A 27,091-nucleotide genomic window follows, 5' to 3' on the forward strand; every position below is an offset into this window, starting at 1 on the left:
GTCGGCTACATTCCCAAACGGGGGAGGCGGACATAGATGCCTCCTTTGTCATAATGTCGGCTACATTCCCAAACGGGGGAGGCGGACATAGATGCCTCCTTTGTCATAATGTCGGCTACATTCCCAAACGGGGGAGGTGGACATAGATGCCTCCTTTGTCATAATGTCGGCTACATTCCCAAACGGGGGAGGTGGACATAGATGCCTCCTTTGTCATAATGTCGGCTACATTCCCAAACGGGGGAGGCGGACATAGATGCCTCCTTTGTCATAATGTCGGCTACATTCCCAAACGGGGGAGGCGGACATAGATGCCTCCTTTGTCATAATGTCGGCTACATTCCCAAACGGGGGAGGCGGACATAGATGCCTCCTTTGTCATAATGTCGGCTACATTCCCAAACGGGGGAGGCGGACATAGATGCCTCCTTTGTCATAATGTCGGCTACATTCCCAAACGGGGGAGGCGGACATAGATGCCTCCTTTGTCATAATGTCGGCTACATTCCCAAACGGGGGAGGCGGACATAGATGCCTCCTTTGTCATAATGTCGGCTACATTCCCAAACGGGGGAGGTGGACATAGATGCCACCTTTGTCATAATGTCGGCTACATTCCCAAACGGGGGAGGTGGACATAGATGCCTCCTTTGTCATAATGTCGGCTACATTCCCAAACGGGGGAGGCGGACATAGATGCCACCTTTGTCATAATGTCGGCTACATTCCCAAACGGGGGAGGCGGACATAGATGCCTCCTTTGTCATAATGTCGGCTACATTCCCAAACGGGGGAGGTGGACATAGATGCCTCCTTTGTCATAATGTCGGCTACATTCCCAAACGGGGGAGGTGGACATAGATGCCACCTTTGTCATAATGTCGGCTACATTCCCAAACGGGGGAGGTGGACATAGATGCCTCCTTTGTCATAATGTCGGCTACATTCCCAAACGGGGGAGGTGGACATAGATGCCACCTTTGTCATAATGTCGGCTACATTCCCAAACGGGGGAGGCGGACATAGATGCCACCTTTGTCATAATGTCGGCTACATTCCCAAACGGGGGAGGCGGACATAGATGCCTCCTTTGTCATAATGTCGGCTACATTCCCAAACGGGGGAGGTGGACATAGATGCCTCCTTTGTCATAATGTCGGCTACATTCCCAAACGGGGGAGGTGGACATAGATGCCTCCTTTGTCATAATGTCGGCTACATTCCCAAACGGGGGAGGCGGACATAGATGCCTCCTTTGTCATAATGTCGGCTACATTCCCAAACGGTGGAGGCGGACATAGATGCCTCCTTTGTCATAATGTCGGCTACATTCCCAAACGGGGGAGGTGGACATAGATGCCTCCTTTGTCATAATGTCGGCTACATTCCCAAACGGGGGAGGCGGACATAGATGCCACCTTTGTCATAATGTCGGCTACATTCCCAAACGGGGGAGGTGGACATAGATGCCTCCTTTGTCATAATGTCGGCTACATTCCCAAACGGGGGAGGCGGACATAGATGCCTCCTTTGTCATAATGTCGGCTACATTCCCAAACGGGGGAGGCGGACATAGATGCCTCCTTTGTCATAATGTCGGCTACATTCCCAAACGGGGGAGGCGGACATAGATGCCTCCTTTGTCATAATGTCGGCTACATTCCCAAACGGGGGAGGTGGACATAGATGCCTCCTTTGTCATAATGTCTGCTACATTCCCAAACGGGGGAGGTGGACATAGATGCCTCCTTTGTCATAATGTCGGCTACATTCCCAAACGGGGGAGGCGGACATAGATGCCTCCTTTGTCATAATGTCGGCTACATTCCCAAACGGGGGAGGTGGACATAGATGCCTCCTTTGTCATAATGTCGGCTACATTCCCAAACGGGGGAGGTGGACATAGATGCCTCCTTTGTCATAATGTCGGCTACATTCCCAAACGGGGGAGGCGGACATAGATGCCACCTTTGTCATAATGTCGGCTACATTCCCAAACGGGGGAGGTGGACATAGATGCCTCCTTTGTCATAATGTCGGCTACATTCCCAAACGGGGGAGGCGGACATAGATGCCTCCTTTGTCATAATGTCGGCTACATTCCCAAACGGGGGAGGCGGACATAGATGCCTCCTTTGTCATAATGTCGGCTACATTCCCAAACGGGGGAGGCGGACATAGATGCCTCCTTTGTCATAATGTCGGCTACATTCCCAAACGGGGGAGGTGGACATAGATGCCTCCTTTGTCATAATGTCGGCTACATTCCCAAACGGGGGAGGCGGACATAGATGCCTCCTTTGTCATAATGTCGGCTACATTCCCAAACGGGGGAGGCGGACATAGATGCCTCCTTTGTCATAATGTCGGCTACATTCCCAAACGGGGGAGGTGGACATAGATGCCTCCTTTGTCATAATGTCGGCTACATTCCCAAACGGGGGAGGTGGACATAGATGCCTCCTTTGTCATAATGTCGGCTACATTCCCAAACGGGGGAGGCGGACATAGATGCCACCTTTGTCATAATGTCGGCTACATTCCCAAACGGGGGAGGTGGACATAGATGCCTCCTTTGTCATAATGTCGGCTACATTCCCAAACGGGGGAGGTGGACATAGATGCCTCCTTTGTCATAATGTCGGCTACATTCCCAAACGGGGGAGGCGGACATAGATGCCTCCTTTGTCATAATGTCGGCTACATTCCCAAACGGGGGAGGCGGACATAGATGCCTCCTTTGTCATAATGTCGGCTACATTCCCAAACGGGGGAGGCGGACATAGATGCCTCCTTTGTCATAATGTCGGCTACATTCCCAAACGGGGGAGGCGGACATAGATGCCTCCTTTGTCATAATGTCGGCTACATTCCCAAACGGGGGAGGCGGACATAGATGCCACCTTTGTCATAATGTCGGCTACATTCCCAAACGGGGGAGGTGGACATAGATGCCTCCTTTGTCATAATGTCGGCTACATTCCCAAACGGGGGAGGTGGACATAGATGCCTCCTTTGTCATAATGTCGGCTACATTCCCGAACCGGGTAGAAGGAAGACATGTATATGCCACCTGGGTCATATGATGTCGGCTACATTCCCAAACGGGGGAGGCGGACATAGATGCCTCCTTTGTCATAATGTCGGCTACATTCCCAAACGGGGGAGGTGGACATAGATGCCTCCTTTGTCATAATGTCGGCTACATTCCCAAACGGGGGAGGCGGACATAGATGCCTCCTTTGTCATAATGTCGGCTACATTCCCGAACCGGGTAGAAGGAAGACATGTATATGCCACCTGGGTCATATGATATCGGCTACATTCCCAAACGGGGAAGGAAGACATACATGTATATGCCACCTGGGTCATATGATACATTCCCAAAAGGGGGAGAAAGATATAGATGCCACCTGGGTCATATGATGTCGGCAAAAATGACAAAAATCTTTCCCATATTCAGAAGAAATATCTGCCAAAAGCAGAGACGATTGTTCGATTCCAGCTGCTTCATGGGCATATGTGTGTGTGTGTGTGTGTGTGCGTGTTTGTGTGTGTGTGCGTGCGTGCGTGCGTGCGTGCGTGCGTGCGTGCGTGCGTGTGAGGGTGTGTCTGAGTGAATGACTATCAACTGGTGAAGCGTCATCGCCATGTCTACCTAACATTTTGAAACCTTTCCTGAGGCCTGGAATGTTGTTACCCTCATGTCCACAACACTTTATTTGTGAAATAATAATTACAGCATCTGTATAATCACGATTGTGGTGATGGGACAGGCATGGCCAGGCAGCATATCAGAGGCGTCAGAGAGCCGCTCTCCGAGTGTCAAGTCCCGACTAACCAAAAGTATCCTGATTTAAACCAGTCAAATCACTGACCAGCTGCCACATCCAATACGATAGCTCTCTGGTCAGCCTGCAGTATCCCGCACCTCATCCACAATGTCAAGCTTCAGTGGTCAACAGGTCATTTTCGAGCGCTAATTGGGGGTCACTGACCTGCACATGACTCCATGACGATACCTTTCTGGTCAGCCTGTACATGTCCAGCTTCAGTGGCCAACAGGTCATTCTCGAGCGCTAAATTCCTCATCCACAATGTCAAGCTTCAGTGGCCAACAGGTCATTCTCGAGCGCTAATTACCCATCCACAATGTCATGCTTCAGTGGCCAACAGGTCATTCTCGAGCGCTAATTCCTCATCCACAATGTCAAGCTTCAGTGGCCAACAGGCCATTCTCGAGCGCTATTTCCTCATCCACAATGTCAAGCTTCAGTGGCCAATAGGCCATTCTCGAGCGCTATTTCCTCATCCACAATGTCAAGCTTCAGTGGCCAACAGGCCATTCTCGAGCGCTATTTCCTCATCCACAATGTCAAGCTTCAGTGGCCAACAGGCCATTCTCGAGCGCTATTTCCTCATCCACAATGTCAAGCTTCAGTGGCCAACAGGCCATTCTCGAGCGCTAATTCCTCATCCACAATGTCAAGCTTCAGTGGTCAGCCTGCACATGTCCATCTTCAGTGGCCAACAGGTCATTCTCGAGCGCTAATTAGGGGTCACTGACCTGCTGTTGGCCACTGTTATAATAGCCCAGCTGCTGTTATAATTTGTATTGGGCAGCGCTGTGAATATTTATCTATACATAATGAACTTATTTAACTCAGGGTATATAAAAGGCAAATATTCAACAACAAGATTGCTGTGACACCAATATTTTAGTGTATTTTTCAAACAAGTTAAGTTTGGTTTTCAATACTGTAGTACATGTATGGAATCAAGTCACAAAAACGCAACTGCTACAGGTAAGCATGCATTCCTTGCAAAAGTTGACTTCCATACAAGCCCCATGCATTTCACTACCAAAGAATGGGTATAAAAACATGTGCGTTAATGGGATTCCATATGCATTGTTTAGCATCGTGCTGACAACAACCACTCAGAAAAACAACAAAATTACGCAATTATACAACATTACGAAATGCCACGCCTGTCCGAAAATGAGCGTCTGCGAGCCATTTGTATGCTTGAAGCCGGATCGAGGCAACGTGTTTATGGCAACGTTGGCATCAGACGAATGCAGTCAGAGACCACCCTCGGAGTGGCAGGCCAAGCGTAACCAATAATCGACAAGATAACTGGATTCGAACAACTCACCTACGAAATCGATTCAAGCCAGCAACAGTGACTGCAAGAAGCATCCCTGACCTTCGACTAATATCTTCACAAACCGTACGTCGTCGCAGCAGACGTGCAGGAATTGTCGCCAGAAGACCCGCCAGACATCTTATTTTGACAGGAAATCGCCGTCAAGTACGTTCGCAGTGGTGCAGACAGCGTCTACGCTGGACGGTCATGCAGTAGGGGCCATTTCTATTCACTGACGAGTCTCGTTTTCACCTCAACCACAGCGATGGACGGATTCGAGTGTACCGACGTCGAGGTGAACGTTACGTCAATCATTGTGTCATGGCAGAAGATCGGTTCGGGGGCGGCGGCGTTATGGTATGGGATGGGATTACAGCAAGACAGAGGACCCGTTTGATAGTGGTAGAGGGAAATCTCAATGGACAGTGCTACCGTGACGAGATCATAGGCCCTGTTGTTCTGTAAATTGACGTTATGGCATGTTCATGTTTTTTTTTTTTATGAAATCACGCTTTGCTGAAGTCGGTATGGCAAATTAAACAATTTGAACACTTACAGGAGTCTTTTATCTGTTGCAAATCCAAATTGTTTCATATTTGGTAAAAAAACATAACTTTGCATTAAATCTTATTCAATGTCACAGGAACTTTTGTTGTTCAGTATATATCCTAACATTACGTTGATGACCCCTGTTGCCAGACGATACCACCCAGCCTTGAATCGTGACAAATCATACCAAATAATAATTTCTCATTGTTAATTACCACATGTTTCCTGTTTGACTGCATAGCAACAAAACAATCGTTATTTGTTCCCGCTATGAAACACTACCACAGGGAAACTGACACGAAGACAATGGTCGTAAGGGAAATAGCTCGCTGTTCATCCTTCAAACGTACATGTATGAAACACGCAAACCATTTTATTGAAATAACAAAACACTGTTACAGCTGTCATTAACGTTAAATGGATTGTGGGTTATGGACATAGTCACACACATAGAGCCACTTTCTATGTCATACAATAGATAACCACTAGTCATGATTGTCAGCATTCAGGGACAAAATGCATCCTGTACACTGCCTGTGAAGATCCGGGGTAGAATAGGTCTTCCGTAATCCATGTTTGCTGTAAAAGGCGACTTGTCGTCAGAGGCGACTAACGGGATCGGGTGGCCAGGCTCGCTGACTTGGTTGATGCATGTCATCGATCCCAATTGCGTGGATCGATGCTCATGTTGTCAAACTGGATTGTCTGGTTCAGACTCGATTACTTACACACCGCCGTCTTATAGCTGGAATATTGCTGAGTGCGGCGTAAAACAACAAATACACTAAGAAATACATCCTGTACGCGTGTGTGTGTAACACAGGATATATGGAGGCACGTTGGAAGGCACATGGAGTGTGACACAGCTGACTTAGATAAGACTGTCAAGCCATGCCGTACGTCATACAATACATGAACACACGGGTGGCAACACATGACAGTCATTCACACGTTACATGCGTGTGTAATGCAGAATATATGTACGCACGCTGGAAGGCACTTGGAGTGTGACACAGATGACTCAGATAAGAGTTTCAAGCCATGCCGTACGTCATACAATTCATGAACACATGGGGGGCAACACATGACAGTCATTCACACGTTACATGCGTGTGTAATGCAGAAAATATGTACGCACGCTGGAAGGCACATGGAGTGTGACACAGATGAGACTTTCAAGCCGTGTTGTATGTCACAATACATGTACACATGGGTGGCAACACATGGCAGTCATCCACTCTGTACACATATGGACAACACAGTATACATTTACACACCATGAAAGTAGCATTGAATAGCACACTTATAACTCGGATAAACTTGTCAGACATAGGTCCGTCGTATATTCACTCAAATCTATTTCAGTTCCGCATGATGTTTCTTTTAATTCAGTGTGTAACGGGTGTAACATTAACAAGCTGGTTTTGTGTAGAGACCTGGAGTTATCAATGCTATTTCCTGTCTATACTGTGGAATGCAACACAAACTCCATTGATTCAATATTGCACACTCTACAATTCAACTCTATTTGGGGGTGTTACCTATCACATGTGCACAATGTTATCATAATCCCACACGTTGACGAGCTACCGTTTTTAATCTTCTAATATTTAGCTGAAATATCACTTGTGTTTACATGATATATATAACTTGTTTACAAGATATATATCACTCGTGTTCACATAATATATATCACTTCTAGCACCGACTGCCCTCGGGTATTAATATCATCCTACAGTTGTCCCTTTATGCTGTGTAACATCGGAGGCTTTAAATCCCTGATACAACATAGTATGTAGTTAGTCTGTCAAGAGTTGCTTCCCCTGAGTCCGGAAATACCTTGATTCAGATATTGTGGGATGCTGACTGTCCTCTGTTATGTTGCCAGCAGAGACTCGGTGGATGAGTGAGTGAGTATGACTTTACGCCGCTTTTAGCAATATTCCCGCAATGTCTCTGCTACCAGAAAAGGGCTTCACACATTGTACCAATGTTGGGAATCAAACCCGGGTCTTCGGCGTGACGAGTGAACGCTTTAATCACTAGGCTACCCTACACATACTAACATTTAATAGTCGTCTCAACATTAAACCGATTTTATCATCTAGATTTATCGTTATGGTATGCCAACTGGCTGAAAAGACAACATACATAGTCGTAATTCTGACATCCCAAGATTATCCATTTGGTCTGAATGAACAAACATAGTTTTGTTTGTAGGAATTAAGATGAAACACTACCTAGCAATGAGGTTTTATTGTTAAAGTCTACATACGTGTGTTCCAAATCTCGCTCAAATACAGACCTACGTTAACATGTGTGCAAGGAGTACTTCCAGTGAAGTGTAAAACGCAGACAAAAAAACAGGGATAGTGAGAACGAACATATGTGTTGAGTAGGGATCAATCTAAGAGGCTACACATATTTGCAATTCAACCTAACAGCTTTGTAATCGCATTACAGTGTCAAAAAGCTTTCCCAGTGTCCTATTTCCATCAATATGTAGATGTGCTATATTTAGTTTCTGTGAACAAAACCCTGCACACAACTCAAAACAGTTTCTATTGCCTACCCGTGCTGTCACTGTGAATCACTTCCTGGTGTGTTTGATGCGTTATGGCGTCTATCTGAAGGTTGTGTGTGTATATCAGGGCTCAGTCGTGGAAGTAAAGCATGTATGTGGATAGTTTCTTCCATGACACGGTAAGTTAGCGTAGTGTTAATACATAACATCGTCTCCGTGATGCCTGTACTGGTCTATCTGACAAACACAAGCATGTTAAGGGCATTTCCTTTCATGATGACATCAAATATCATTGAACATATTGTGACGCCGGTGGCGCAACAGTCTAACGTTATGACGCCAATTCATTTTTTTAAACAATTGTGCGTAGCAGTTATCTTCATCTCAGTCACAGGGAGACGTGTGTTAAGTCCATTGGTGTTCAACAGATAGCATACAGTTGCATTTCGTATTATCCGAGAGATGCTGATTTGACCATCTCAGTTGTCTGATGGATAGAACTTATGTGTGGAGAGTGAAAGTCTTAACAAGCAACCTGTTGTTTCCCTAGCCTGGCGCACGGGTTACAACAAAGTGAGTAAGTGAATACGGTTTTACCCCGCTTTTTTCAATATTCCAGCAATATCATTCCGGGGTACAACAAAGACTGGTATGCTAACAGTCAGTATACTATGTCTAATTATTGTATTCATACTTAACTGCCGCATGGTATCTCGGTGGACAAGACGTACAAAACTGACATTCGTGTGGCACACATAAACACAGACGCATACACATGCAAGCACGCACGCACGCACGCACGCACGCACGCATATCATATCTTATATATGTTTTCAGGTTCATTTCCTTTACGTCGACCATGGCCATGCCACATTTTCACAACACGTGTTTGCCTATTCATTGACTCTGAACACACACGCATTTTTTGCCTTTTGATTCTTTTTCTCTATGCAATAAGTTGCCATGATTCTCCCTTTACGCCATCAAAACGACACACTTTCACCTGGGAATCATTCCTTGCAGTTAGTGTATATGAACACAATCTAAACTGATCCTATTCACCCCTCATGTGATTATACAATTTTTTGCACAATATTTAAAGCATTCCGTGTGAGGTTGAGTGAGTGTTAATAATTGTCATGTATTAGATCAGTATTTCCAAAGCCCTGTCTTACATATTCTCAGGTGGAATCTCTTCGCCGTTCAGAAGAGATAAGAACATCACTGGTTGTCATGGCGTTATTAGCCGGAGTACATCCGTGTGTGGGGAAGACAGGTAAGTGTTAATTTTTTATGAGTGAACCATAAGATATTGTACTTGTTGTATTCAAATGATGATATACAACTACAAAACATTGTACAATAATCCCATACAATACACATGTTCCAGCGCCTCCCCACCTGACCAGCTACCCTGAGGCTGCCACAGATGGAGCAGACTTCACACTGTCCTGTACACCCGCACAGGGCAGGACATTGATAAGTGTCAACTGGCACAGAAACAATGTTAATATATTTGATACAAGCAGTGATGCCTACATATCTGCTGCCACACTCAGCCCCCTCACCTCCTCCCCCGAGCACCAGTCTGTGTCAGGATGTATCAGTGTCAGCACCTCCCTCCAGCAGCACAATGTGACTCTCAGGACCAACTCTACATTCGACCAGGGCTCCGTTTGGAGGTGTAAGACTGGAACACAGCTCAGCAATAACCTCACTATTGAAGTCAAAAAATTGATTCAAGGTAATTCACTTGTGATTGAAACATGTTAATGGATTAGCAAAACAAAACATGTTATGTGGCTTGGAATAATATACATACAGCTGTGTATCACAGGTTTGGGCTAATCTACACTCTTGTTTCTGGTTTGCGTATTAATCGACAGAGCAGGACAGAGCAGGACAGAGCAGGATATGCCTATCCTTTCTCGAAAGCCAGGTGTAATCATTGACTTTCATTGACCCATTCTTATGATTCCAATGCTAGTTGGCATTTTGTGCCCAATATAATCTATTTTGGCGGATGATCGGGAATGACTATTCTTCAGCTTTGATGCGTTTTATTTACCGTAATAAGGCTTTTTAATTAATTGTTTTCATCAAGGTTACGACATTAAATGTCTCAGTTAAAACTGTTTGATTGTCATTTGAAGAAGTTGGCAAGTAATAGTAGTATAGACAATATATTTTATGGATGACAACTTCTTTATTCAATTGCGATACGGCGTTTTGTTATAAAATCCTTATACTGTTGTCCAGCAAGCATGAAGTAAGACAGCCCAGAACAGGCTTATAAACATCTGATAATGGAACCAGTATAAGAGTAAACAACAAAGGGTGATGGTGATGATAGAGTAACAACAGAAGGAAACCATCTTCAAATGTCGAGGGATAACGGTTGATAACAGAAAGAAGGAAGCCAATTGTAAATGTAAAGGAATACTTGTGGGTTGAAAACAGAAAGAAGAAAGTCAACTGCAAATGACTGGGCACAGACATACAATACTGAGTGTTCTATTGCAACGCTTTCAGTAAGTTGTATAGTAGACATGTCGCTAACATTTCCAAATTTGAAGCATCAGTGACAAAATGTCCAATACAATTCCCATTTGGCTTGTAACATGTGTTCCTGTGTTTTTACAAGCAAACATGTTTGTGATGAGTACAACCAGGTGGGCAGGATACGCTCACCTTTTCTCCTGGTATCATGACTATTTGATAGTGATTTATTAACACATGCTCATAATATAGTCGGAATCTTACAATCGATCTTAGTTGTGCTTTCTTATGAATATGAAAGCGGTTTTGTCGCTTATATTTATTGGATGGTATTCGAGGCCAGTGATTACAGTGATATATCTCCTGTAGCTGAATAATTGACAGTAACAATAAGTGATTACCCAGTTTCTTGAGAGGATGAATGTTATCATTGTGTGGCTTGTATAAATATTAGTCTCATTGTCAGTGTCCATCTCGGTGTATGCAACTAAACATCCAGGCACAGATGGAGTTATCCTAAAACTGACTTGCGAAGGAGCAGATAACATAACAGAAACTGTTTGGTCCAGGAACTCAGTGAACATATTCAAAACCATCCTACCAAGGTCCATGTTGGTGTACGACACCGACTCCCCGGAGTACCAGTCTGTATCAGGACGTATCAGTGTCAGCTCCTCCCTCCAGCAACACAACGTGACTCTCAGGACCAACTCTACACTCGACCAGGGCTCCGTGTGGAGGTGTAAGGTTGGACAACAGTTCAGCAATGACATTACTGTTGAACTCAAAGAGTATATGCAAGGTAGTTCACGTGTATATTAGACCCGTGAAGGTCCAGGTTAGAAAAGGTCTTCAGCTACCCATGCTTGCCACAAAAGGCGACTAACGGGATCGGGTGGTCAGGCTCGCTGACTCGCTTGACCGCCGCCTATAGCTGGAATATTGCTGACAGACAAATACTGATATAACATACTGCGTCAATGGACGTTGATCAACCAAAGGAAAGTGTCAGTTAGAACGACAGTTCAGCAATAACCACACTATTGATATCGTACATATATATATATATAGCGTTAATACACACTCCATGTATTATTAAATGTGAAGGTGGTACTGAATTACGTGAGGTATAAACATACATATTTCCACAACACATAACACAATCATTTTCTGTCGACAGAAGATCCTGTAACGGCGACTGGAGCAATCGGAGCTTCAGACGGTGTGTCATTGCACTTACTCTTGATCATATTATACATATTGTAGTTATATTAATCCTCCTCACTGGCGTTTAGTTAAACATATCTTATTATGTTGATAGTTCTGTTATCTACCTCAGAAGGTCATTTCGCCTACTCTTGCCGATATTATGCATAAAATATTGTGATTTGTGATATTAATCTTCCAATCAAGCATGCTCTTTCTTCAAAGAATTTCTTTAGATTCTTCCTCAAAAGTTGTTTGATCAAGGTTACAACATTCAAGACGCCATTGAAGCTTTCTAAACGTATTGTGGTGGAAATGTGGACTTTTCCAAATTTGACTCATCAATGACAAAAATGGTGTCCGATGCAATTCCTTATTTTGACTTGTACCATATGTGTCTGTGTTGTTGCTTTTTACGTGACAATTGACATTCCTTTGCATGTATTTGTGATTGGAGCCACCCGTGAGACATGATACACTCACCTTTAGCGAACTATATGATTGTCATTCTTAAACACTCATGATAAAGTTAGAATTGAGTTTTCTTATAATGTGGAAAAGGATACTATAGTTTTTATTCATTTTAATCTATTCTATTTATCACACATTACCTTAATTTCAACCCCTTTCTGCAGCTTACATCGGGTAGCCCTGTACGTTTCTTTGTTTGACTGTGTTATATTACTCCGCTTTTCACTGTTTTAGTTTTAATTTGAAAATTTGCATATATTATATGTTCATATATACAGTTTCATTTTAAAGCACTTTTTAGACCATTGTAAGTAAACGTTGACAAAAGCATCCCACCTCCTGTGTTTCCACGTCCTTGATTCTATCTTCTTACAACATCAGTTTTACATCATATTAATGTGATGTATGAACATCATATGTGACCACAGCCATCTCCTACAACATGGTCATGAAACTAAATGCAGAATACAGGATGCCATGGTAACAATGATACATATAACGATTCAAATTGAGTTTACTTTGTACTCCAGGTGGAAATATTTTACCAATCACTGCTGTAGCTGGGAGCATCATCGTTGTCATCGTCATCGTCGTCGCCATTGCCACCTCTGTGTTACTCGTACGGAAGAACAAGCAGGGTAAGTGCTGTTCTTTCACAGTGTCCAATATAAAATGTTTCCACTGTGTTGTTTACACACCCTGTGCTTGTCTGTACACATCTATTTTCTGTGAACTGTTTACTTGTTGGTTGTATATTCAGTTATGTCGTACTTGTTTAGAGACAATTTGTTTTATATCATTTCACCATTTCATAAATGCATTAGTTGAAGCGTCACCTCTTCTCCGGTATATAACACCATTTCACTATAAGGAGACAATATTAGTGTTATATTTCGTACCATTATACCTAAATGTAGTCGTGTCGTGTGTTGTTCCAGACATCGCAAAACGCAGCAGCCAGATGTACAGCACCATGTCACGTGACCCTAACACTGATAACAACTACACTGAGTTGGATCATGGGCACACAGGTGAAAAGTTTCCTACTTCCCTGTCTGTCAACACCGAGGAGTCCCCGGCCTACTACAACACAGCACCTGCTGACAGTCAGTACGAAAACCCACCCGCTTACACTGAGTGATACGTAACCGCATTCTTGATGTAGAATGGCAGGGTGGTCAATATCTGGGCCCCAGTGGTCTGGACAATTCTCAGACTTCGCACAAGAAAAATGTTCTGTTCTGTTTCATACAAGTTTCGACCACTTCCAAAGTGAAGACCGGTGGTTCGTTCCGCTAGATACCTTATACCAATAAACACTTGTCAGTTCTTATTGTTTTCCTGCCTGGCGTTTGGCTTAAAGGGATAAAACAAGATTGGGTCGGCACCGAGTCAGTATAATGGGTGTAGCTTCCTTGTTAAACTACTGCATGGTACCTCAGTGGGATAGCATGAATAAAACCGACCTGAAACAATCAGGTATATACACAATCTTGAAGGTAACATTCAACCCCGTGTCACCTCCATGCCCTTCACTGTGTGCCCTAGATGTTAACTATATCAAATGTGGTGTGGACAACCCCGTGACGCCCACACACATTACTGTGTACCTTGGATGTTAACTATATCAGTTGTAATGTGGAAAACCCCGTGTCACCCCCATACACATCACTGTGTACCCTGGATGTTAACTATATCAGTTGTGATGTGGACAACCCCGTGTCACCCCCACACACATCACTGTGTACCCTAGATGTTAACTATATCAGTTGTGATGTAGACAACCTCGTGTCACCCCCACAAACATCACTGTGTACCCTAGATGTTAACTATATCAGTTGTGATGTGGACATCTTCGTGTCTGGTTGTGTTCATAATGTGTTAAATGTACTTGGGTTCCTTGATTTTGTTAGAAAATGTGCGTTTTATGTGTATATTTTATTGATTTGTGTGTTTTAATGTACTTGTGTAACCTTGACTGTTAGAAAACGTGTTTTGCGTGTGTACATTTTATTGAAATTGCGTTATGCAATTGGTGATATTTTAATAAAGAAAGTTCTTCTACTTCTACTTATACTTTTACGGATTCATTTTTTTTTTCATGAATAAATTTCCATTTTGGCATGTAGTAGGTGTAATCTGTCATGTATACGATCCACACTTGAATAGTTACCAATCATACCAAGCGATACTTTCTGACTGTTAATCACTATGTGTTTTCTGTCTAACAGTTCCTTTAACAACACAATAGTTCACATAAAGTCAAATGTCTTCAGGAAAATGAATCAAAGTGAGAAACGTGAGAAATATTAACATAAATAATACAAAATGATTGGGTTGTATTGTCATGTACAGTAGTTATAGAGCTGTACCTTAAGGACTCTTAATGGATAGATGAAGAAGGGACATTCTTGACTGAGGTTAACGCTCGACATGTCGGTAACAAGTTCGAGCTTGTGAGGTATGGACAACGTTACATACACTCATAGTCATACAATAGAGGGACACTAAATCATGGGTATAGACACTTAACATTCAGTGACAAATACATACTGTAAACATGTATGTATCACACAGGAGAAATGTACACACTATGGAAGGAGTACGGAATTTTACGCTGATACCTCAGATAAAATAGTCATGCAATATGAAGGCCTATATTGCTCACACTCTATTCAATGGGTCGTCCATGTTTTATAAACCCACGGTGTGCGACAGGTTTAAATAAGTCTTGTACAGGGAACTTAAATTGTGATGATGTTATATTGACAGGATGCTGATAATTCACACATAAATGTTCCCGCTATGCTGCGCCAGTCAATAGATACATTTGTTGTGCAAGCAGACATGTTGGGCAGAACACGCTCACTCTTTTCGCGAACACCTGGTGTCATTGATTTTCAGTGGTCCATTCATATAATTTGCATTTATGTTGCCCTTTGGAATCTTGTTTGGCGGATGATCAAGACTGGTTATTCTCTTGCATTGACGTTTTATATTTACTGGAATTTGACATTCGTGGACCTAACCCAACAGTGTGGCCCATCCGTCACACCATTACAGCGTTCGTCTTTCCTGAATGCCGACATGTTGCTGAAATATCAGTGTCAAAAACTGCACTTAGTATTTTAGGCCTGACACTCATTGCCCTCATGGAATTACACCAATAACAGACGGAAGACATACATTTTTCCTATTAATGCTGTGTCACGTCAGAACCCCCGTCACTGAATCTATGCACGCATACGTGGGGTGTATATTCAATCTGTAGGTGACGTGAAATGGGGTTTAACGTCGCTGTCGAGATTACTGCATTGGCATAACGTGTGTGTGTGTGGATGCATGTACTTTCAAGAGTAATGCCCATTTTATTGTGCTAGGTATGTGTATATAAACCATGCCCCAGTTTAACATGGATACCCCGCTCAGACGCAGTATACAGTGTACTTACTCCGAATAGAGAGGGCCTTGTTGTATCCCTTTACTGAAAGAGGCAGGGAAATAACAAGTACTCTTTACTTGGTATAACCTGGGATCGAATCCACGACCATCATCTCTATCAACCCTGTATATAGGCTCTATCCTTTTGACCGACGAGGCGTAAGGCGGTCAGTTTTGGAACGCAAGTCTCCGTGACTCAAGGCTGTATAAAATATCCTGATTCAGATATTGCATTTTCCCTGCCTGTTAACACAACCAGTGCACCATCCAGATACAACACTACAACCACTACAATGGTTGTTTCTAATGAGAAGCATATTGGCATTATTTAAACGCGCATCTGGCAAACATATCAGCATTTATCAGGGTCTACAGGTCAGTACTTCAAATATCTTTGCTGCATAATTGGATAATATCATATTCTATCAGGTCAGGGATTTCTGATATCTTGAATGTGAGCAGATGATCAGTGGATGAGGAAATTGCAAGAGATAACCAACGTTTACCAATAAGCTGTCCCCATTGAAGTACCGTGCAGTTTGTATTAGACTCTCACCTTTTCGCGAACACTTGATATCATTACTATTTGCTAGTGATTCACAAACACATGATATAGTCGGAATCGTACAATCGACTCTGCTTTTTGCAGAGATTTCTGTTGGATATGGAAAGGCTTTTGTCGCTTTATTCAGCTGTCGACACAGTAGCAATGGCGCATTATTGCCAAGAAGTCTGAGGACGTGTGCCCAAATCTGACAATGCCTTTAAGCAGTGAATATTTCCGATGTACAGGTAAGACTAGGAGAACTCGCGTCAACTGTAAGAGTGGGTCCTGGATATTGAGAACAGGGCGGCTCCACAAATCTAACATGAACTTACACAAAAAGGGCACAGATATAGTAGCTTTCTAATCGCGTGGCGCTGGCATAAAGCTCTCACTTTCAGTCAACAGGCAGTAGTGCTTTATGTAGTTTCTGTGGGGTAAGAAAAGCCTGCACACAACCGAAACACGTTTTGACTAGCGACCTTGAATGTGGCCGTGTATCATTCCCTGGTGTGGTGTTACATGCGTTACTGGGTATTCGTGATCTTAACAAAGCACCTGTTCAGCAGTAGATATGCCATAATGTTCCAAGCCTCAACGTGAGGGTGGCTGCATTGAGGAAAACACACACCATGTTCTGATATGTTACCTATGTACGTCGTCAGGCACAGTCGGCTTTATTTAGCTTCCATGAACAAACACAACTCAAACCGGTTCTGTATTGTCTACCCGGGCTGTCATTGTGAATCACTTCCAGGAGTGTTACATGTTTTACTGCGTCTCCCTGGAGGTTGTACCTGTATATCTGGACTGAGTATTGGAGATAAAGCATGTTATGGGCCTTTTATTTCCTGACACGGTAAGTTAACATATTGAAAATTCACTATAGTGTCTTCGTGACGGATGTACATGTATATCGAGGCTGATACAAGTATGTCTATAGATGGTTGATTTTTCAAGATGACATCAAATATGTAGGTCACTGTGTATGGCATCGCGCCAATGACGCAACTGTCAAACGTTATGTCACCACTCCATTCCCACACATCGTGATTAGCAGTTATATTTAGTACAATTTCAGGGACACGTGTGTTTTCTCCTGCAATTTACAACCAATTGCACAGATTGATGCCTGATTGCCCTTAACGTTTTCTGCAACAAGTCTTGTTACTGCAACGACTGTCGTTTGACGACTTTCAGTATCATTCCTCCTCATGTCTACCTCGTTCATGCTACATCTTCACATCATACGTTTGCCAGTTCAAATTCAATAACAATGTACACAATCTATTTGTTGGTTGCGACCCCTGACTTGCTTTTTGTTCACTACCTATCTGACATTGATGACTAGTTAAAAAGCAATTATCTCTTTTTGTGTTCTTACCTTACATGGCAACCATACGTTGATTATCCAGGACGATGCTGCTTTTCGATATATAGAACCTCGAATAATTCCTCGCACTTGATAGAAAATATCATTCCACCTCGTGTGATCCAAGAGTATATAGCAAAAGAACAATTGTAGGATTTATAATGCATATCGTTATTGAAAATGTAAAGATGAGTGCTTATTATTCTCTTAAGACCTGCAGATAATTAATTTCTTATTTTACTATTCTCAGGTTGCATCAATTCGCCTTCCAAATGAGATGAAAACAGCACTGGTTGTTATGACATTATAAGCTGGTGTGCATCCTTGTGCAGGTGAGTGAAGCATTGACGATTGTACATGTTATATTCAAATAATGGTAACATACAAGAATGTGAGATTTATACAAGGCACATGTTCCTGGGTCGCAAACTCCCCACCTGACCAGCCACCAAGAGTCTGCCCCAGATGGGGCAGACATCACACTGTGACAAATTGACAAGTGTCAACTGGTACGGAAACAATGTTAACATATTTGATACAAGCAGTGATGCCAACATATCTGCTGCCATACTCAACAACCTCACCACCTCCCCCGAGTACCAGTCTGTGTCAGGACGTATCAGTGTCAGCCAGCTCCTCCCTCCAGCAGCACAACGTGACTCTCAGGACAAACTCTACACTCGACCAGGGCTCCGTGTGGAGGTGTCAGACTGTATCATCTCAGCAATTAAAACAACGTCTCAGAAAAAAGGATACAGCTAAGACACATTCTATAAAACACAATGTTCATCAATGTATCAAACTATTCTCCCACAAATCAAGTTTAATATATACTAGCCACATAAAGAAACTGTGCACGGAGAAAATATATTCTGGATTGAAATACAACACAGCAAGAACAAAATGATGCAGACGCTGTAGCAGCTGAATGATCGGACCATTAGAAAATGTCAACGGGACCTGAACAACATCTGTTACGATGACGTCAGAAGATCAAAATGGAGTAGGTGGTCAAACGACAAAGTCACAAAGTCAATAACGGGTATGACCACCCTGTGTGTGAATCACAGCAGTGCATCGGCGACGCATGGAGTACACCAATGGGCATGGAAGATCTGGGGAATGGCCTGCCATATCCTCCTCAAATCCTGTGCCAAGTCACGGACGTTATCTGGAGGATGTTGAAGACGATGCAGACGGCGCTCCATTTCATCCCACACATGCTCTATTGGGGAGAGATCTGGAGAATTTGCAGGCCATGGCAGTAACATGACATTGTTATGGTGAAGGAAATCCATTGCGACCCTTGCCGTGTGAGGACGAGCGTTGTCCTGTTGAAATGTCAATCCCAGGCCATGACGTTGCAAGAAAGGAATGGCCACAGGCCTCAGAATCTGATCTCTGTAGCCAACACCGGTGAGATTGCCCTGAACAACCACCAAAGGGGTTCGGTGCCGTGCTGTTATCCCACCCCAAATCATCACAGAGCCACCTCCAAAACGATTCCTCTGCACAATACAGTTGCGTGCATAAAATTCTCCCAAACGCCAGTAGACACGTTGGCGCCCGTCACTGTGGGAAATGTTGAACCTCGATTCATCTGTAAAGACAACATTTCCCCACCATATTCGAGGTTGACGGTGTGTCAGGATGGGACGTATGGCAGGGCGTCGTGGTCGAATCCCCTACTGACGTAAACGATTCCTCACAGTGTTGGAATGGATACGGCGCAGTCCAGGAATTGTCTGGACGTCGTTACTGCCGTTTGGAGATGTGAAACTTGAATCCATCTGTCCTGTTATGGCGTCGTTACTCGGGGACGTCCTGAACGTTGGTGGTCGGCAATGTCATTTGTGTTCTGATAACGCCTCACCAATGCCTATATCGTGTTACGATGGCATTGGAAATGTGTTGCCACCTGTTGTTGCCTCATTCCCGCTCGGATCATTCCAATGGCTTCATGACGCTGTGCAGCTGTCAATCTTGGCATGATTTGCTTGTGATATGCTTGTGTCTGCGCCTGAGAAGTTTTGAATTTTTGAATGAACACAGATCATGCTTTCCAAAGTTACAGCGAATTTTGAGTTGCACATGCTGTGTACAGCTGCACAGCATGCACGTGCATTAACACATTGCACGTCCATAGGCCCCCATCAATGACGTCATATCATATGGCACGTGCATGGGCGTTTGAATGTCTCCTATAATTGCTGTGTTCAAACCTATATTTCATATGTGGACGGTGTGCCCTTATATCTATATTTTCTCTGTGCACAGTTTCTTTATGTGGCTAGTATATTTATACACAAATGCATTATGGAAGAAATGAAATTATATAATCATGAAACTCTGTTTCTAAAATTCAATAAGATCATTAATTTCTCTTTGTTTTATTTCCCGACATATGAGACTGGTTCTTGTTTAACACAGTTACCAGCAGTTCAGCGTGTGTGTGTGTGTGTGTGTGTGTGTGTGTGTGTGTGTGTGTGTGTGTGTGTGTGTGTGTGTGTGTGTGTGTGTGTGTGTGTGTGTGTGTGTGTGTGTGTCTGTGTGTGTGTGTGTCTGTGTGTGTGTCTGTGTGTGTGTGCACTCCATATATGCTGCACAGGCTAACCAATATTCTTCTCTATTGCTTTACCGATTTTTGAATCTTTGTAGGGCCTATATCTGACCGTGTGTTGAACGATTGTTTCAATGTCTTATATACTGAATATCTGTATCTTTCAAGGTCTATCCTCGACTGATGACAAAGACATGATGACAAAGAACCAAACAGTGTCTGCAAACAGTATGTATCAACACTGCAGTACTGAAATATAACTACTGCTTTACAGAACATTGTGAAGCTATAAACCATCATTATTTCAGAATGTTTAATGGTTATAGAAAAGTTTATTTTAAAAATTGGTTTGGCTATATTATCAGTCGACCGCAAGTTTTATCAATGGCTTTAATCTGTACTGCTTTACTATCATCCGACGTGTCGTGATGTACTGAACATGTATGTATTGTTTTTTCAGCCCCTTCTATTCAAACAGCTGAATTCATCTCTATTGTTGCTGGAGCCGCGGGTGTTGTGGTGATTGTGGTTGTCATCGTCATCGTTGTGTTATTGTGCATACGGTCAAGAAGGGAGGGTAAATGCCAGACAAATGGTACGATTGCTTACTTACGTTCTTCTACGTTTACGTTCATGTCATACGAATAATCTTATTACTTAAATAAATGAGATCTCACATGATGTACAACGTTAACTCATTCATTCCTTTGTCAATATGTGTATGAACTTAAAACGAATAGATTGAATGTTCACTTATAAAAATTGTTTTCAGACAAGACAGAGAAAGACAACTGGTACGTGTTTCTGTGTTTTACTTCTCAATACTGATTGAATGGATGGCATCACCTTTAAGTGGCATGCAACAGTTGCAGCATCAACCAAGACAGCACTGAGACGTTTTAGTCTACTTGCATCAGGCATCGTCAATGATACTTCAGCAACGTCACTTTGAAAGAATGTGGAAGATCGTTTACAAGATGAGGCAATCGTATCCTTAACAGATTATGTCTTAGACACATCATTATACAAACAAATATAAGCGACAAAACCCTTTCCATATTCATAAGAAATCTCAGGCAAAGAAGATTCCGACTGCATCATGAGCATATTTTATAGATCACTGTGACGCACCAGCACTCCACTTTGGCTTTGAACATAAACATTTAACTTTCAAATATCCGGGCTTATACAAAAAAACTTTCACTTCAGCTACTGAACGTTACTCTGTTGACTCACTATCTGATACACCAGACATCAAATCCATGTTGTACACCATACACCGATGTATTTTTCTGCTGATGAAAAAAAAAGGTTCTCTAAATACTCTGCACTACACACTGTCGCCCATGTTTAACTTGCTGTAAATTATGATATATAAAAACAGAAATTGAAAGAGATGACGCAGACAATGCCCAATAAATTCAGTATATTAGGCACTTGACAAAGATGGCATCTTTTTTCTTTTTGCAGGAGGTCACCATGGGGATAACATATTTCTGATTATTCTGTTTTCTGAATGTTTCAGCGAAGAAGGGGGACATATCGAGGAGTCTGGGAGGGAGACGATCGGTAGGTTTATAACTCACTCTTATGTTTCCTTTGTGTTAGAAATACTGTTTTGTCATATTATATTATCTGAATCCTTGGTGTAATGTATTGTCTTATATATTTCAACACTACAACACTCCAAACTGCATAATGTACTTTATCGACGAGTTGTTGACACCTGAACACCAGAGAGACAACAGGTGTCAGGTAGGCTATATTGTGTTATGTGGAATTGATTAAGATCGAGACAGAGAGACAACAGGTGCCAGGTAGGCTATATTGTGTTATGTGGAAGTGATTAAGATTGAGACAGAGAGGGAACAGGTGTCAGGTAGGCTATATTGTATTATGTGGAAGTGATTAAGATTGAGACAGAAAGGTAACAGGTGTCAGGTAGGCTATGTTGTGTTATGTGGAAGTGATTAAGATTAAGACAGAAAGGTAACAGGTGTCAGGTAGGCTATGTTGTGTTATGTGGAATTGATTAAGATTGAGACAGAGAGACAACAGGTGCCAGGTAGGCTATATTGTGTTATGTGGAAGTGATTAAGATTGAGACAGAGAGGGAACAGGTGTCAGGTAGGCTATATTGTATTATGTGGAAGTGATTAAGATTGAGACAGAAAGGTAACAGGTGTCAGGTAGGCTATGTTGTGTTATGTGGAAGTGATTAAGATTAAGACAGAAAGGTAACAGGTGTCAGGTAGGCTATGTTGTGTTATGTGGAATTGATTAAGATTGAGACAGAGAGACAACAGGTGCCAGGTAGGCTATATTGTGTTATGTGGAAGTGATTAAGATTGAGACAGAGAGGGAACAGGTGTCAGGTAGGCTATATTGTATTATGTGGAAGTGATTAAGATTGAGACAGAAAGGTAACAGGTGTCAGGTAGGCTATGTTGTGTTATGTGGAAGTGATTAAGATTAAGACAGAAAGGTAACAGGTGTCAGGTAGGCTATGTTGTGTTATGTGGAATTGATTAAGATTGAGACAGAGAGACAACAGGTGCAAGGTAGGCTATATTGTGTTATGTGGAAGTGAGTCAGATTGAGACCCATTGAAATCAGAAAGTTTATCAGAAAGTTGACTTTAGAACGTGTTGTTAATAAGTGAGGTTTGTATGTGTAATAAATATTTGTCTGATTCTGTGAATATTATTTTGTGAATTTTGAATACATCTGATATGAACATAAATCCTCAACAACAACAATCCACATTCAAATACGGCTCGTAACTTATCTAACTGGTCATAAGATTACTGTATAACTTGAGGTATATTTTCTGTGTTTAGTGATGGAGGATAATGATTTGTATCATGGATTTGTCAGAATTGAAAACCAGGAGTCAGCAGAGGAACAACAGGTTTCAGGTAAGTTATACTGACATCATTCATATCAATGCATATTGTGACGGTGACGTAACTTACTATTGACTGAGACATAGACGATATATACATCCACTTCATATGTATGTACACCAACTGTGGCAGTTGGAAATGACGTGATTCCCCAGCAATCATAGATAGATAGACGATACATACATCCGATAAACATTACTGAATACACAATGTATCACAAGACTAGATAATCCTTGTTTTCATTTAAGATGTGTATGCAAAGGTCAACAAGGTGAGGAAAACCCACAATGCAACAGAAGTACAGATCACTCGGAATATTGAAGACATGTATGCAAAACCAAACAAACCAGCAAGCAGAAAAAGTGAAGGTAAGCCCAAATATACCTGTGGTTTCTGAAACTATTTTTGTCCTCATGAATATTCATGATTTTATCGTGGATGTAAATGTAATGATTATGTTTTTTGCCGCAATGAACATTCATGAATTTATGATATATGTAAACGTAATAATTTATAGATATTAGCTGCTTATGTCAGAAACTAGTCAGGATGATTAATAACATAAAATGTGAAAAGGTAAGATATGAAAACGTATTTGATGACAAGGTGTCACTGTTGAAGGATACATCGCATCAGGGAGTAGGTTGCCTGGGAGTTTGTGAAGGTTTCATTGCTGTAGCATCGGAGGATAGCATCAGTGTCACATTGGGATAGTGTAGCATAGAACCTGTGTTGTTGTACCTCGACTCAGCTGCCTGTTCATTGCTCTCATTCCTTCAGCAGCATCCAAGGTTTCATCCAGCCAGAACGCGGATGTCAACACCCCCGACTGATCAAGACTGAGACCGGATCAACAGTAGTGGTCGTTGACGGCTTCCACTGACGCGAGCATGGAGTTGGTCATGTTTTATGATGCAGCGTAATTACAGCTTTAACGCCTACGAGGGATATGCAGATAACCACACAGTTTGATCAGATGTATTTTGTATTTGTTTGTTTATAACACCCTACCACGCAATATGTGAGCTATATAAGTAATTAAATCTGGACCAGAAAATCCAGTGATTGATATTATGAGCAACTTTCCACCTCTTTGTGGTACTATGACACGCTAGCGACTCAGTCACCACTCCTGACCACCCATTTGATGTGATATGCTCTAACGACCGCCATATGCTGATGAGGACCTATTGTTACCCGGATTCCTCACGTCTGTTTGATGATAGAAAGTACAACATGAACAGCAGGCCATGGTTATAACAGACACGGATACGACATACCAACGTTTATGCGGAGCTGCTTCAATATCCCACTGCTTTACTATGTACTATCATATATACTCAGGTAAAGCTAATTAACCACTTTTGAATATCACTTGATGTAGTGGCACGTGCATAACAGACTGGTCAGACTGGCGGAGAACAAAAAAATGCCATACATTGTCACAATGTTTTTCTTACAAAGTAGAGATAATTAATGGACAACAACAGATTGGTCCCCATGACCAGAGAATAAAATACTACCTTACATTGTCACAATGATTTTTTTAGATTGTCAAAGTTTTTCTGCTACTATTTACGAGAATACCAAAAGAATATAATATTACCAAGGGTTGACAACGATATAAGGATCTATACCGAAACGTCTCCCTTAGAGTAATAGAGAAGTTGTTGTCCATAAATTATCTCTACTTTGTCATCTGCCAAGTAATGCATATCATACAACTCATGTTTTTTCTGTTACTATATACGAGAATACCAAAAGAATATCATATGAGCACAGAATATGTCAACAATTCCAATTAAAAATACACAGTATACATGTATATACCTTGATAGGAATAGTGGGGAATCATGCAAACTGGCCAAAACGTTTAGCGAGTTAACAAAATATGGATAAAATGAACAAGTTGCCCAATTCCCTTGAAGTTCGTTGCAAGCATGTGTTATAACCTCGTGTTCAGCGTGTTGAAATGCATGCTTTAGGTTATGTATTATCTGTGGATGTTATAACCTTATACATGATGTTATTCTATTTCATTTGCTGATATATATACCTGCTTGTTGAACTACTTGCGTCGGGTGTATTATCTAATGATGTTATTACCATATACATGGAGTCACTGTTTCATTTGCTAATATATGTACCTGCTCAATGAACTACTTTCGTTGGGTGTCTTACCTTATACATGAAGTTACTCTTTTGTGTTCGCTGATATATGCACCTGCTTAGGTTATTGAACTTGCTGTTTGCGGACAAGGATTAAATATGTACCTGCTTAGCTTCCTGTTTGCGGACAAGGTTTAGCAAGAAACGAAATGCAGATAAAACGTCCCTGAACTACTTGTGTTAAGCGTATTACCAGTGGATGTCATTACATATACATGGAGTCTGTGTTTATATGTGTACCTTCTTTCAACTGTCATAAGCGCATTTCATCAATTTGATCTGCTTAACTTGTGCCAGAAATTACGGTAGATCAACATGTCATATATAGCTATTGTTGTATCATATATGATAAGTGTTGTATAATTAATGATTAAATGTTCTTGTACAAAAGCTAATTATTTCGTAGATTTAGCTCACCCGTTTACAGAAGCTACATGAAATCTGGCCTGCTATATGAGGTATATTATCTAAAACGTTAAGTGCTTGTGATGTTAATATTGTGTTTAGATTATTATATTGATATGTTGGACAGTCACTTCCTGTCTATACTTAGTTCTGCTGGAATGAACTATCACAATTTGGTCAGTTGAGCGTGAAGTGTTCCACATAACCTCATTGTGTAAAGGGTGTAAATATACAGCCTGCTCTTGTGTAGAGAACTGGAGTTATCAATGTTACTTCCTGTCTATACTGGGTTCTGCTGCAATGCAAGACAAACACCAGTGGTAGTAATTCAGTATTGCACACACTACAATTCAACTCTCTTTAATTGGGGGTGTAACCTATCACATGGACATGATGTCATTATAATCCCACTGCCTCGACCTACCGTATAACTGTATCTCTCACGTTGACGGGCGACAGTTTTCCTGATGTTCAACTAAAATATCACTTGCGTTTACATGATATCTATATCATCTGTGTTAACATGATATATATCACTTGTATTTGCATCATATACATCACATCAATAAATTATCTTATATTTCCTTATATTTATTTTACGTTAAAACCATTGAAATCAGACAACAGCATCAGCAATTGAATCGTTACCAACCATACCAAGTGATACTTTCTGACTGTTGATCAACTCATGTTTTCTGTCACAACCGATTGCGATTCTTATTGCAACGGGACAGCTGACATTAACATTAGATAGTGACATTTGGGATATGCAAATAGTCACGCACACATAGAGCCACTTTCTATGTCATACAATAGATGAACACTTGTCATGGTTGTCAGGATATATGGACGCACGTTGAGAGGCACAACTATTGTGGCACAGATAAGAGTTTCAAGCCATGCTGTACACCATACAATACATGAACACATGGGTGGCAACACATTACCATCAGCCACACATTACACGTGTATAAATGTACACAACATGAATATGCATTGAATAGTACACTGATAACTCAGATACAATCGTCAGGCAATAGAAATGCCTACATTTACTCACACTTTATTCAATAGGCCGCCCGTGTTTTATAAACCCACAGTGTACGACAGGTTTAAATAAGTCAGGTACAGATAACTCACATAAGACATTCAAGCCGTGTTACATGTCACAATACATGAACACAGCCACACAGTACACATATCAATGCTAATTCCTGTCTATACTGAGTTCTGATGAAAGGAGCCTTGAACAGCACACTGATAACTCGGATAAACTTGTGAGACATAAGTCCGGCGT

The 27,091-nt window shown here is 42.0% G+C and overlaps 2 pseudogenes; both read left to right on the plus strand.

Annotated features, from left to right (window-relative positions):
- The first annotated feature begins 8,370 nt into the window (after positions 1–8,370).
- On the plus strand, positions 8,371–25,688 carry LOC139472800 (uncharacterized; annotated as a pseudogene).
- On the plus strand, positions 12,803–13,541 carry LOC139472801 (uncharacterized; annotated as a pseudogene).
- Positions 25,689–27,091: the final 1,403 nt, after the last annotated feature.

The sequence above is a fragment of the Haliotis cracherodii genome, unplaced genomic scaffold (genome assembly GCF_022045235.1).
Source record: "Haliotis cracherodii isolate W230 unplaced genomic scaffold, xgHalCrac1.p SCAF_25, whole genome shotgun sequence".
NCBI classification, from domain to species: domain Eukaryota; kingdom Metazoa; phylum Mollusca; class Gastropoda; order Lepetellida; family Haliotidae; genus Haliotis; species Haliotis cracherodii.